The sequence below is a fragment of the Eublepharis macularius genome, chromosome 12, assembly GCF_028583425.1.
Source record: "Eublepharis macularius isolate TG4126 chromosome 12, MPM_Emac_v1.0, whole genome shotgun sequence".
Lineage (NCBI taxonomy): Eukaryota > Metazoa > Chordata > Lepidosauria > Squamata > Eublepharidae > Eublepharis > Eublepharis macularius.
Genome location: NC_072801.1, coordinates 20,510,459 through 20,524,279, shown reverse-complemented (window position 1 = coordinate 20,524,279; position 13,821 = coordinate 20,510,459).

Below are 13,821 nucleotides of genomic sequence, written 5' to 3'. Positions count from 1 at the left end.
GAAGGGTCAATTTTGCATTCCTTGAACCAAATATTTTGATAAGACAAAATTTAGCATTTTTGTTTTTCTTCCAATAGAATTGAATTGATTTTAGACAGGATACCCTTCTGTCTTACTGATCTTTCTTTTAAGATTCTTTCAAAGCTTGTTAGTGGCTTGCCTATAGATTCTTTGAGTTTTGGCGACTCAAAGAGATGCTTGATCTGAAGATATTCAAACCATGGGGCTCTTGTCGTGTTGCCTTGTTCTATTTTTGCTTTTTCTTGTAATTGTTTTTTATCAAGGATATCTATTATTCTAGTTTTATTGTTCAGCCTCCACCATCTGTATGAGTGGGTGCTGAGAGCTGGTGGGAACCAGTGCTGTCCTGCAAACGATGAGACTACAGAGAATGGATGGACTAATTTAGATTTCATTCTGTCCCAGATTTTAATATCGCTTAATAAAAAGGGATTGCTTTTTAGTGTAGAGGGGCGTTCTAAATTTGTGTTCCAAATGCATTCACTTAATTTGCAGGTAACTCTGTTCAATGTCTTTCCAATCTAGTCCAATCAAATCATTTGCTATTACCACCAGATTTTTCAAATGATTAGCCTCATAGTAGGTTTTCAGATCTGGAAGATTTAGTCCACCTCTGCTGGTTTTTCTTTTTAAAGTTTCCAATGATATTCTGGGTTTTTTATTATTCCAAATGAATTTACTAATTTTAAATTGCCATTGATCAAAATTTTTGTCTGGTATTACGATAGGGATTGCCCGGAACATAAATAGAAATTTTGGGAAAATAAATGATTTGATTAGGTTAATTCTCTCGAGCAAGGTTAGGTAATTTCCCCCCCATTCCTCTAATATAGTGTTGATTGACTGATTGATTTCGCTAAAGTTGATGTCAGGAGATCATTTAAATTTATAGGTATTTTAATTCCTAGGTACTTCCAATGTTTTTAACCCATTTGTATTGATAGTTGCTTTTGATGAGATTGGGCAAGTCTGACTGTAAATATATTGGGAAAATTTCACTCTTGTTGCTATTGATGGTTAGGCCTGAGGCTTTTGAGAATTCTTTCATAATTGTCTCTAATTCAGACATTGAAAACACAGGGTCTGAAAGGTAAAGTGCCATATCATCGGCAAACAGAGAAAGTTTGTACTCTTTGTTATTAATATTAACGCCTTTTATGTTGGGAGATGATCTAATATGGTTTGCAAATGGTTCAATAGCCAGAGCAAAAAGAAGTGGGGATAGCGGACATCCCTGTCTAGTGCCTTGAAGTAGATTAATTTTCCCCGACTTATGACCATTAATTTTGATGGAGGTAGTGGGGCTAGCATATAATGACTGAATTGCTCTGAGAAAGTTATCTCCAAAATTCATTTTCCGTAATAGTTCCATAAGGTAAGGGATTTCCACGCGATCAAAAGCTTTTTCCACATCTAACGCCAAAATAAGAGAGTTAAGTTTATTTTGCTTCCCAAAGTTAATGATATTCAGTGTTTTTCTTATGTTATCTGTTAGTTGGCGGTTTGGTATAAAGCCAGATTGGTCTTCCTTAATATAGTTAGAAATTATTTTGTTTAATCTGGCTGTTAGGATGGCTGTGAATATTTTCATATCCTGATTCAATAGAGCTATAGGGAGATACGAAGCAGGATTAGTAGCATCCTTTCCTGGTTTTAAGAGAACCACCACTTGTGATTCAGTCCAGGAGGGAGGCATTACACCCAATTCTAATATTGCATTACAAACACTAGTAAGATGAGGGGCCAACTGTTGTGAAAAATTTTTATAATATTCAGCAGGAAATCCATCGTTACCAGGGGACTTATTATTTTTCAAATTTTTAATCACCTCTTGAGTTTCTGTAATTGAGATTTGCTGATCAACCATTTGTTTATGAGCTGTTGTAATCTTATTAAGCAGCCCTGCTTTTCCCAAGTAGTTATTGACAGTTTCTAAATTTGGAGTGTCTGACTTATATAGATTTTTATAAAAATTTTGGAAGACTGCAAGAATAGATTCTGATTTTACTTGAATTTGACCATCCTCATCTCTTATTTGATTTATTAGTCTTGTGGCTCTTTTCCCCCCCCCCCCCACTTTCCAAGAGAGTAATTTCAGATTTTTGGGATTATTTTGCCAATATTTTTGTTTTAGAAAGATTAGATTTTTCTGAATAGTTGTGGTTTCTAGGGCTTCCAATTTTTTCCTTTCATTTAAAAGTTTTTTATAGATTTTCTTATTACATGTTTTTTTATGGGCCTTTTCCAAGTAAGATATTTTCTCCATTAAGTCCAATTTAGTTTTTTCTTTCTTTTTCTTGTAGGCTGAAGCAATTGCAATACACTTGCCCCGAACCACAGCCTCCATTGCATCCCAGATTATTTCAATTGGAACACCACAATTTAAGTTTTGTTTAAAGTAGTTTTGTATTTCTTCTAATATGTCTTCTTGAGCTGCGGCATCAAATAAAAGAAATTTGTTAAGACTCCAATTTGGTGTTTTGGTTTTTTGTTCTGAGGGCTTTAATGCGCATTCTACCCATGAGTGGTCAGACCACCTCATTGGGCCTATCTTTGAATCTGAGATATATTGTAGTAGATTTGGAGATGCCAGCAGGTAATCAATCCTAGTATATGTTTCAAATCTGGGGGAAAAATAAGTATAGTCCCTTTCAGTAGGATGTTGATTTCTCCACACATCAACTAGATCTAATTGTTTTAGGATATTAGCAAGTTGACTATTTTTAGATGAATTTAGCCCAAGTGAAGTAGATTTGGATTTTCTTTTTTTGTTTTGTTTTGAATGGTCTAGTTTAGGGTCAGCTATTAAGTTTAGGTCCCCCCTAATAAAATGTCCCCCTCCTGAAACACTTTAAGTTTGAAAAAGGTCTCTTTTAAAAATGAAATCTGATTAGAATTGGGAGCATATATTGACGCAAGTGTCAGTTTCTTTGTGTTGAAATTACCCTTAAGGAATAGGTATCTACCTTCCTGGTCCTTTTCTACTACTATATCTTCAGATCTAACATTCTTTGAAATAAGAATTGCCACCCCTCTGGATTTGGAGTTACCATGAGCTAGGTATTGGTGGTTCCACCAGCTAGATTTGAATACCTGTTTCCCCTTTGCTGAAAGATGTGTTTCTTGGAGTAACAAAAAATCTGGATGCTGTTTCAGCAGTGTAGCCTGGACCCTTTTGCATTTAATAATATTATTTAGACCCCGACAGTTTAGAGAAAGAACTCTAAACTCCATTTCCTGCGAAATAAAAAGAAAATAAAACAGGGTTTATATGACTGCAAGGTGCAAACAATCTTTTGAATTTCAAGGTTTTACCCCAACTATAACAAGAACCGGTCAACTATTACGTATTAATTGCAATTTGCAAGAATATAAAATGAGGAGAAAACCTCAATGGAGAGTAGCTGGGAGATGTGAAGAGATTTGAGAAGAGAAAATTCTTAGAGAGAAGGAAGAGAAAAGAAATAGAAAGAAGAGAGATTTTTTCTTTTTTAAAAAAAAGAAAAAGAAAAAAGAAAAAAGAAAGGGAAAAAAGAACAAGGTATAAGAACCCTAACCTCCTTAGTACTTTCAAGGAGGAAACCACCAGAAACCTTCCCTAGTAGGAAAGGGATTGCTAACAATATATCCATAATCGTGTGCACTGAAACTGGGTTTTGGTCTTTCAACCCAGTATCCGGGGTTTAAACTAAATTAGAGAGCCAACTAGGCCTCACTTCCGTCCACCCTCTCCCACCTTACCCGGCTGCATTTTAAGCTAAATCAGACACCATACAGCGAAACAGGAGAGAAAGTAAGTAATTTTTTGAGTGACATTTAAGAAAGGTTGATTGTTTATAAGGAAACTTCTCGCTTCTTTTTCTTTTGTGGGAAAAAGTAGTATTCCGGCAGAAAAAAGAAAGTCTTGCCACCTTCTGCAACTCTTCTTTGGTTTGTTCATGGTGACTCCTTTTGTGGACCTCTATCATCTTTTTTTACTGGTATTTTGCTCCAGTTGTTCAGTGAAGCTCTTGCGTTGTAAACAGCAGTTTTGCTTGGAGAGGTGGTTTGCCAGTCTAGTTGTAGATCTTTAAGTAGTTTGGTGCCAGTTTCCATGTCGTGAGCTTGGTATGTCTTCCCTTGCCAATGTACCAGAATTCTTGTTGATGAAGCCTAGTGGTATCTCATTTCAGCCTCATTCAGTTTGTTAATGATCGGCTTTAATTCCCTCCTTTTCGCTAGTGTTTCTGCAGAGAGATCTTGAAATATATATTTTTTTTATTTTGATAGGAGAAATATCCTCTCACTCTAGCTTCCTTCATGATCTTTTCTTTTGATCTGTAGTCAGGGAGGTTTATTATTATATCTCTTTGCTGTTGTCTTGATCTTGTATTGATTAGTGACCCCACTCTGTAGGCATGAGATATTAGGGGGGTTATACCATCCTCCAGTCTTAGTTCTTTTCTAAGCCATTCTGCTATAAATATAGAGAGATCTGTATTGCGTTCTTCATGTTCATCAAAACCTCTGATTTTTATATTATTAGATCTTAGCTTATTATCAAGATCTAAGATTTTTTCATGAAGCTGTTCATTTATTGCATGTAGATCATGGATTTCTTTTTGGTTGTCTATAGCTAGTTGCTTAGCATTTTCGGCAGTCTGTGCAACCCGATCAATTGACTCTTTAAGTTCACAAGTCTGGTTTTTAATTGCATTTTCAAGCCTTGTAACTATTTTATTTTCAAGCCGTTCCAGGGCAGTAGTTATTTCTCCCTCTAGAGCCTGAGCTTCATCAGGGTCTTTTGCTGGCTTGGCGGCCTCCATTTTAGCTGGCCCTTGTCGATTTCCCACTGGGGCTTGTTTAGCTTCTATCTGCTCTAAAAAGGATTTTAGGGAAGGGCCGCTTTGATCTGTGGGCTTGTTTTTTCCTCCTCCTGTTTTCCCCATAATTTTTAGAAGCTTACTGCTGTATAGGCGCTTGCAAAAAGCCGCAGTAGGCAGTTAGGGTGCGGAGCGAGGTTTTAGACGTCTGCCATCTTTGCACGATGCCCCCTCAATTGGATCCATTTGACTCCACGGGCGAGCATAAATCAGCTCGTTGCCCAAACAGGAGGGGGTCATGGTGCCCAGACAAGCCCTCAGGATGAGATGGTCTGACCATGGCACTGCTATAGCTTCATCCAGATCCACCTGTATCCCGAACCCAAAGATCAAATCCAGTGTGTGTCCTGCTCGATGTGTGGGCATTGATACAAACTGGGAGAGTCCTAATGCTGCCATGGAGGCTATCATGTCCATGGCCTGTGAGAAGGTAGCATCATCAGCATAGACACTGATGTCCCCTAAGACCAGAAGCCTGGGGTACTCCAAGGCCCAGCCAGCCAACGCCTCTAACAGGCCTGGCACAGCATCTGCTGGTGCGCTGGGCGATCGGTACGCCAGACAGATGGCTATACTCTCCTCGGCATCCCACACCAGGCCCACACAATCAATGCCAGCAATCTTTGGCAAAGGGAGCAGCCTGATGGAGAAAGACTCGAATGAGCACCACTACCTCAACAAGACATTTCCCAATATGTAAAACAAATATGAGAAACCTGTACCATAAATGTGTTGGAATATATGTGTGTTGCAAGGTCTGAGATTCACTCATTATGGGGTTAATGTGTTTACCTACCATGCTATTGTTTAGATTGACCTGGAAGGGGAACCTGGCTCAAAGCCAATAATCTGCAAGCCCAGAAAACTTGAGTGTTTGTAAACTGTTATTGGTCAACAGGTCAGGTGATTTTCTTTCAGGGTCAAGAAGACAGAGGGAGAAGAAGATTCTCCATTCAGTTATCCCAGCTCTTTGTTTGTAACCAGTAGTGAGAATGTAGCTCCAGGCATTTGTTATTTTGTAGGCAATCCTGTTAACCTTTTTTCCTTTAGAAGTAAATGATTTTAAAAGCTAAACTCGTGTGCTGACTCTCTATTGATTCAAGATCCATTGCACCTCTGAAGAAAAGCTATTTTTTAACCTTTTCCCCCAACAAAGTGGACCAGTTGAAGTAATTATTAAGGTGAAAAAGATGCTAGCGATTCGTGTATATTGTTCTTTGAATAACAGCAGTATGGTATGGCTTTGGATAGGCAATATGAGATCATTAACTCTCTTTTTTTTTTAAAAAAAATTATTGGGTTAGAATCCGTTATTTTTACATTTACATTCAATTTTCCCCAAATTTTTCATTTCTAACCCCCTCCCTTTCCCCCCCTTTTGTTGACTTCCAACAGTTTTCCAACCCTTTGTCCCTTTTCCCTTACTTCTATTAAATTCCTCTATCTAAAACAAATATATATTCTCCATTATACTAAGCAGTACATCCTTAACTATTTTTTCTTATTATATACCCAAACTGTAAGTCTTTATTTCCATCTTAGATAAACAATTTATCCCATTTTCCATTTTTAAATATTTCTATATATCATAAACCTATATATCATAAACCATAAAAATCTTACACATTTAAATCAAACAATTTGACTTATTCTCTATATATTACTCATTCTGTCTTTTTATGGTAATTCTATATAACTCTCATCACATAGTCAATCAATTTGACTCGTCTATACCTTCAGACATTCAGTTTGGTGCATTATACAAATCTTATCAAAGAAAGAAAATATTGTTGGTTACTCAATCCTTATATTTAATCCTTATAGTTAATTATTTTCTATCAATATTCTATTTATTAACCTATATATATCTATATATATGTCAATCTGTTAATCTAACTGCTTATAAATTCACATTTATCTCTTCTCCCCCCGGTAAAGTCACCCCCCTCTACATTTTATTATACTTCAATAGTTCTCAAACTGCCACAGTTTTCCTCCCACCTCCCATTTCTTCTCCAAATATTGTTTCAGCTTCTCCCAGTCTGTGTTAAACTGCCCTGAGTCCGAGATCATTAACTCTCAAAAAAGGCAAACCTTATGAGTTATATCATCCTGCTTTCAGATAACACTGCCAGTCATTGCTGCATCTCAAAATAGTCTAGGAGACTCAAAATTATCTCAGAAGTCTCAGTCAACTTGAGAGGAACAATCCTTACTGAAACTACTCCTTTTTAGATCTCCAGAGAGCCAGCTAAAAAGAAGAAAGCAAACAAACTAAGTAACTGCAGACAAAAGTATCTCCTTTTCAAGTACAACATAATTCTCTCTCTCATTGTCTCACAGCAAACATGAGGAGGGGGTGGGAGTGGAAGACAGTCTGTTGTGCCAGCCAGGAAAAAGGTGGGGAAATAGCTTCCAATGTAGCTGAAGGAAATACCAATTGTTTAATTACTAATAGATTGCAAATGCTGAGTGCCATTAATACTGAATGATTATAATGAAAAATAAACTTTGTTCTCACATTTTACAGTAGCCTGCATTCAAAGTGAAAGAGGAAGCTATGTAGACATGCTTATCTAAAATAGCCTGCATTCAAAGTAAAAGCGAAAGCAATGTAGACATGTTCATCTAAAATGTCAGTTGAAGTGCCTCGCGGTTAGATGGGAAAACAGATACATTCTAGCTAAAATGAGCTTAGCTTACCTGACACCAACACCATGTGATGTGTCTATATGCTGTATGTATAAAATGAGGAACTGTGAATGAATCGGGAGCTCAGTTCTTTGTGGCACTAGTCATGCTGAGCTCTGCCGGCAATAAACATCATTCCTTCCTGAAGATTCTGTCTAGTCTCAATTCTTGGGAACACTGAACCCTGCTACATTTTGGGGGGCTCGTTCTTCTGGGATTGAGGGGACCCTTGGAGTACCCCCTTGACCCCCAGTCCGTGGCTGCTGGTTCTAGACTGGTAGTGGACCTGTGGGCGCCCCCTGAGTTTTTCAGGAGCAGGCCCTGCCTTCCTCGGGTGTCAGCGGTGCGCCACTGGGGCGTCAACGACCCGGTGACGGAATCAGGAACGAGTGATCCAGGAAAGTCCTGGGACATGTGAGTATGGAGTAAATGGGGTTACCGTTCCACTTTGGAGCAAAGAGGGGCTTGATCACCCCCTAGCACAGCCTAAGTAAGTGAGTCAGAGGGACTCAACTGAACCCGCTGGTGCTTGTAGGAACTGGGATGGAAACTTGTCATGTGAATGACATGAATGGAACGCCTAGGGCGATTGGTGTGTGAATCTCCAAGACGCATTTCCTGGCTGGGCGACTTCGTCAGGTCATCAAAGACGAGAAGCGAGTGCATAGGGCCTCGTGAGAAGCAGACCCCTTACTGCTTTCTCACTGTTATTAATCCCTAGACTGTCTTGTCTTGTCTGGGCTCTGTGTTGATAATGGGTGGTTCATGCTCATCCCCAGAAACAACCCCCTTGAAATTGATGTTAAAACATTTCCAGGAGGTGTATGGAGGATGGGTCCAGTCAGGGGAGAATCCAACCCCTGAGCTGTTGGAAATTTTCTAGCCTACATTTGATCTAGGCTGGCCAAAGGAAGGGACTTTTGACGAAACAACTGCCCTAAATGTTTATCACTTTACTCTTAAGTAACATGATGATCAGATTATATATGCACAGTCATGGTTTGATACTTGTTTGAATCCCCCTCCCTGGGTTAAGAACTGGCCAGGGTACCGGGCTAGGAAGAAGGAGGTGCAGCTTATGGCCCTAGGGAAAGGAAGGAGGATGAATCCATAGTCAAGAAGGCGACCACCAAAGGGAGGCATCTACCCGGTGGTGCCAGTAAAGCGAGATACTGCCTGCCCCACTGCCCCTCTAGAAGCTAGGCTCCAGCCGAAGTCTAAGCCTGTTCAACAAACCCAAGAAGAAGAGGTGCCCGCACCACCATATGCTCCCTCACTGCCTAGAGGAGGAGAGAGAGTGGAAGGGCCTGTAGAAGAGCAAGTAAGGGGAGCTGGGGGTGGACCAAGAAACCCCTCCAATGCTACCCCTGCCAAAACCAGATATTAGACACGGAAAGAAAATGTAGAGGCAGAAGATGAGTATAAAGATATCCCAGAGCTAGAAAAAGAAGGGGAAGAGAGCAATGTCTATCCCTTGAAGAAAACTAAAGCCTGTCCCTTAAGAGAGACAGTGGACCCTCGCTCAGGGACCTCGCATTTAATATATATACCCTTTCCAACTACTGATCTGTACAATTGGAAGACTCACACACCTCCATTCTCAGATCAGCCAGAACCGGTGACTACTTTGTTTCAGTCCATAATTAATAGCCATAAACCAACTTGGCAGGACTGTAACCAGCTCCTAATCACGTTCTTCAATACAGAGGAACGCAAACGTATTATACAAGGAGCTAGGAAATACCTAGCAAAGCTAGTGAAAGAAGGGGAGGATGCAGAAACAAAAGGTGAAAGAGGCATTTCCTATGGCAGATCCGAACTGGGATGCCAATGAAGAGGGAGGCATGGCTAAACTAACTGGGTACCAGCAGGCCCTGATGCAAGGGATAAAGGCTGCAGGAAAAAGGGCAACCGATATGAGAAAAATACAAGAGTGTCAACAAGGACCAAATGAGCCTCCTGGTGCTTTCCTAGAAAGGGTCTACCAGACCTACCGTCAATACACTCCCTATGACCCAGAAGCAGAAGAAAATAGGAGAATGGTTTTGAACACTTTTGTCACTCAAGCAGCAGGGGACATTAGAAGGAAAATACAGAAGCAAGAAGGGTTCCTGGGAATGAATACAGAGCAGCTGCTTGAAATTGCCCATAAAGTTTTTTCTAATCGTGAACAGGAAGCACAAAGAGAGACCGATAGAAAAATGAAAAAGAAGGCAGAATTGCTGGCTGTAGCACTGGCCCAGCAGCCCCAACAGGGACAGTACCCCCCTGGAAAGCGACGTATGGGGGGCACCCTGAGAGAGAGGAGGCAGGCAGCCCCTAGATTTTGAAACATGTGCATGGTGTTTTAAAAGAGGGCATTAGAAAGATGAGTGCAAAGAGAGGCTACAGAGTATCAGGGCATGTGGAAGAGGACGAGATGATAGAAGAAGGAAAAGATGGGACCCCCAGAGCCGAGGGGAAGTCCGAGATGGAATGTATAAAAGATGAGGACCAGCCATGGAAGCAGCACTGAGAGAGGACAAATATGGATGGCAAATAGACTCTGAATGGGACGAAGAATGGGAGGCATAAGCCAGACTGAGCACCTTCAATCTTGGCCCCCAGGAGCCCATGGTTGAAATTTGCATGAGGAGCCAAAATATTTCTTTCTTAGTAGACACTAGAGCTGAATGTTCAGTAGTAACTCAGCCAGTAGTCCCCGTGACAGATAAAACAATCATTGTAAGGGGATTTGTTATGAGGCTACCCAGAAGTTGCTAAAGGTGCTATACAAAGCTGGCTACAAAGTGTCACAGAAGATAGCACAGCTCTGTCAGCCCCAAGTAAAATATTTGGGATTTGATATATCAGAAGGAATCAGGTCCCTGGGCCATGAATGTAAGGAAGCAGTCTGCTCCATTCCAGAGCCCTCCTCCAGGAGGCGAGTGCGAGAATTTCTGGGGTCTGCAGGGTATTGCCAAATTTGGATTCCCAACTTTGCAAAAACAGCAAAGCCCCTTTATGAAGTTACAAAGGGGGGAGAACGGGATCCTTTTTCTGTGGGGAAAAGAGCAAGAAGCAAGCATTCCAGACTCTTAAAGGACAGCTGCTGGAAGCCCCTGCCCTGGGTCTGCCAGACCTTATGAAGCCTTTTTGCTCGTCTGTGCATAAGAGGAATGGCACAGCAGCTGGAGTATTAACCCAGCATCTGGGAAATTAGGAAAGGCCAGTAGCATACCTGTCTAAGCAGTTGGATGCTGTAGCAAAAGGCTGGCCAGCCTGTCTCCGTGCTGTAGCAGCCACAGCAGAGCTAGTCAAAGATTCGCAGAAGCTGACTTTGGGACAGAAGGTCTGTGTTAAAGTCCCACATTCTGTGCTCGCCCTGATGGACTACAGGGAAGAGATTCGTTCACAAATGTATGCATGACCACGTATCAGGGATTGCTGAAAACCCACAAGTGAAGCTAACTGTAATTAGTGCTCTCAACTCAGCATCCTTACTGCCAGTAGATGAGGAGAGCCCAACCCTTGATTGTCTCCGAACCATCGATGAAGTTTACTCTAGCCGAAAGGACCTGACTGATGTCCCCATGCCAAACCCAGACATTATTTTACTGACGGCAGCAGCTTTGTCGAAAATGGGGTTAGAAACGCAAGGTATGCAGTAGTAACTTGGACAAAGAATATAGAAGCTAAACCCTTGCCACCCAATACCTCTGCTCAGAAAGCTGAACTTACTGCTTTAACCAGAGCTCTTCAATTAGCAGAAGGATTAAAAGGTTAACATTTGGACAGATTCTAAATATGCATTTCTTACTCTGCATGCTCATGGAGTTTTATACAAAGAGAAAGGTCTCATCACTGCTTCATGAAAACGAATTAAAAATTGACCTGAGATTTTGCAATTGCTCCAAGGCTTTAAAAAGTAACTGTCATGCATTGCAGTGGCCAGAGAAGAATTTTTGCAGCCATCCCATTTTCAATGTCCTTTTCCAAGTCCAGATGTCTGATTGGACTCCAAAGTATTCCCATGAGGAGGAGGACTAGGCTAGTCCTCAGAATACCCAGAGACGTGATGGCTGGCTTCAGTTTCCAGATAGAAGACTCTTTGGGCCAGAATCAATTGCTCATGCAGTAGTAAAAGCTGCCCATGAAGCCACTCATTATGGAAAGTCAGCACTAGCAGAGTTACTAAACAAGGACTTGTACATTGCTAAACTACATGGACTGTGTGCAGCTGTTTCCAGAAGCTGTGTCGTGTGTGCCAGAAACAACCCCCAACAAGGACCAGGTCCACCTCCTGGATTCCAACCCCCGGGGTCTCTGCCATTTCAGTCACTAGTTGTAGATTTTACTGAATTGCCACGGTACCAAGTATACCGATACTTGTTAGTGTTTGTTAACTCATATTCTGGGTGAGTAGAAGTGTTTCCTTGTAAAACTGAAAAGGCCAGAGAGGTAGTTCGGTGTCTCTTAAAGGAAATTGTAGGACGGTGGGGTCTGCCAGCAGTTATTTTAAGTGAAAATGTCCCCATTTGAGTTAATGTTTGGTAGGCCACCTCCTATTTTACAAGGTGTTACAGGAAACCCTTGTCAGTTGGGAGATCTGAGACTCAGGGAACAAGTTGTGGGCCTGGGCAAGACTTTGCAGAAAATTCAAAAGTATGTAGGAGAACAATAGCTTTTGCCAGTGTTTAATCTAGTCCATAAGTTTCAGCCAGGAGCTGAGATTTGGGTAAAGGACTGGCAAGTAATTCTGCTAGGACCTAAATAGAAGGGCCCATACACTGTCCTGTTAGCAACTCCTACTGCTGTGAAGGTAAAAGGCATTGCAGTTTGGGTTCATTGGACTAATATTAAACCTGCTGCCACGCCTTGAGTTTCAGAGATCTGTCCAGACAATCCCCTCTGTTTCTGACTGAAGAAGCTACCCTCTGGATCTCAGCCTACCGGAAAAGGCTAAGATTCACAGGCAACAGTTCCAGGGCCTGGTACCTAAGCACTCCAGGAGGCTGTTCAGGTTCAAGGCTGAAGACGCTCTGGTCTAGCCACTCCTGGGCTGGCTAGTCTACCCACAGCTGAAGCTTCGATCATCGGTGGACTACAGTAACAGTTGATGTTTTTTCGCGTTTTCTCCTATACCTTTACTGGCTGTGCATTTTTCCTGTGTTTTGTTCTCCTTATCTGTTGTTTTTATAAGATCGGGACAGGCATCCAAGAGGTAGTTTGTCCTGACTGTGGTCAACAACATTGTAGTAACGTACCCTGCCCCCAGTGTTTCTTATATACTCCTCCTACTCTCTCACTCCAGGGAGTGGTGCTACTCACCCACCGCTCTGATATTATATCTAGATTAAGCTTTGCTTGACTATATTATAAGTGCTTTGCTAAAAAGCCTGGTCCAGGGAAAATGTGCTAGACTCAGGCTGCAATTTAAAGTTAAGTTTTAAGAAGAGCTTCATGTCATACTCTGCCTTCATTATTATATCGGGGTGTGTGTTTGGGGTCTGGCTAACCCTTCTTTTCAGCTGCCTACTCAGGTGTATTTTGGGCAGACGACCATAAATAGAGACTTGTCCAGTCTGTAAGTGCCAACACTATGCTATTACGACGTGCCCCAATTGTAGGCTGTCTTCTCCTCCTCCTTATACTCCTTCCAACACAGATGACGCTCCCACAGAGAGGATGGAGGTGTAACCATTGTTTTGGCTTGAAACGGTATATCCGAACTTTTCATGCCGTAACCACCCCTGTTAGTACAAAGTGTTATCACAGACATCTTGCAAAAGTTTGTTATCATGAAGGGAAAATGTATGCAATGGTCCAAAATATAGGGTGGTCCTGATCTGGTACGGTGCAAGGTTGCCCAACCATACCATGGTTATGCATCCCAGCTGCGTGGGGGAAGGATCGTGTGGCCTATGCCCCCAGAGCAACTCAGCCACCAGAAACTGAGGCCACAACTAAGGCCCCGATTGTGGTATACTCCTCCTTGTATCAGGAGGTTGCCTCAGATGTTCCAATCCCCACCCCTGGTAGAAATCTCTTTTTGACTCTTGCTGAACAAATAGCCACCTCTTTAAATGTCTCAGATTGTTGGGTGTGTGGGGGACCCCTTATGAGTGAGCAATGGCCCTGGGTGGCAATGGAAGTGACCGCTGAAATATTAACCCAGTGAAACCATACAGTTCAGGCCCCCCAGCGTATAATAGAGTATTATGGCCCAGCCACCTGGGCACAGGATGGGTCTTGGGGCTGCCACACC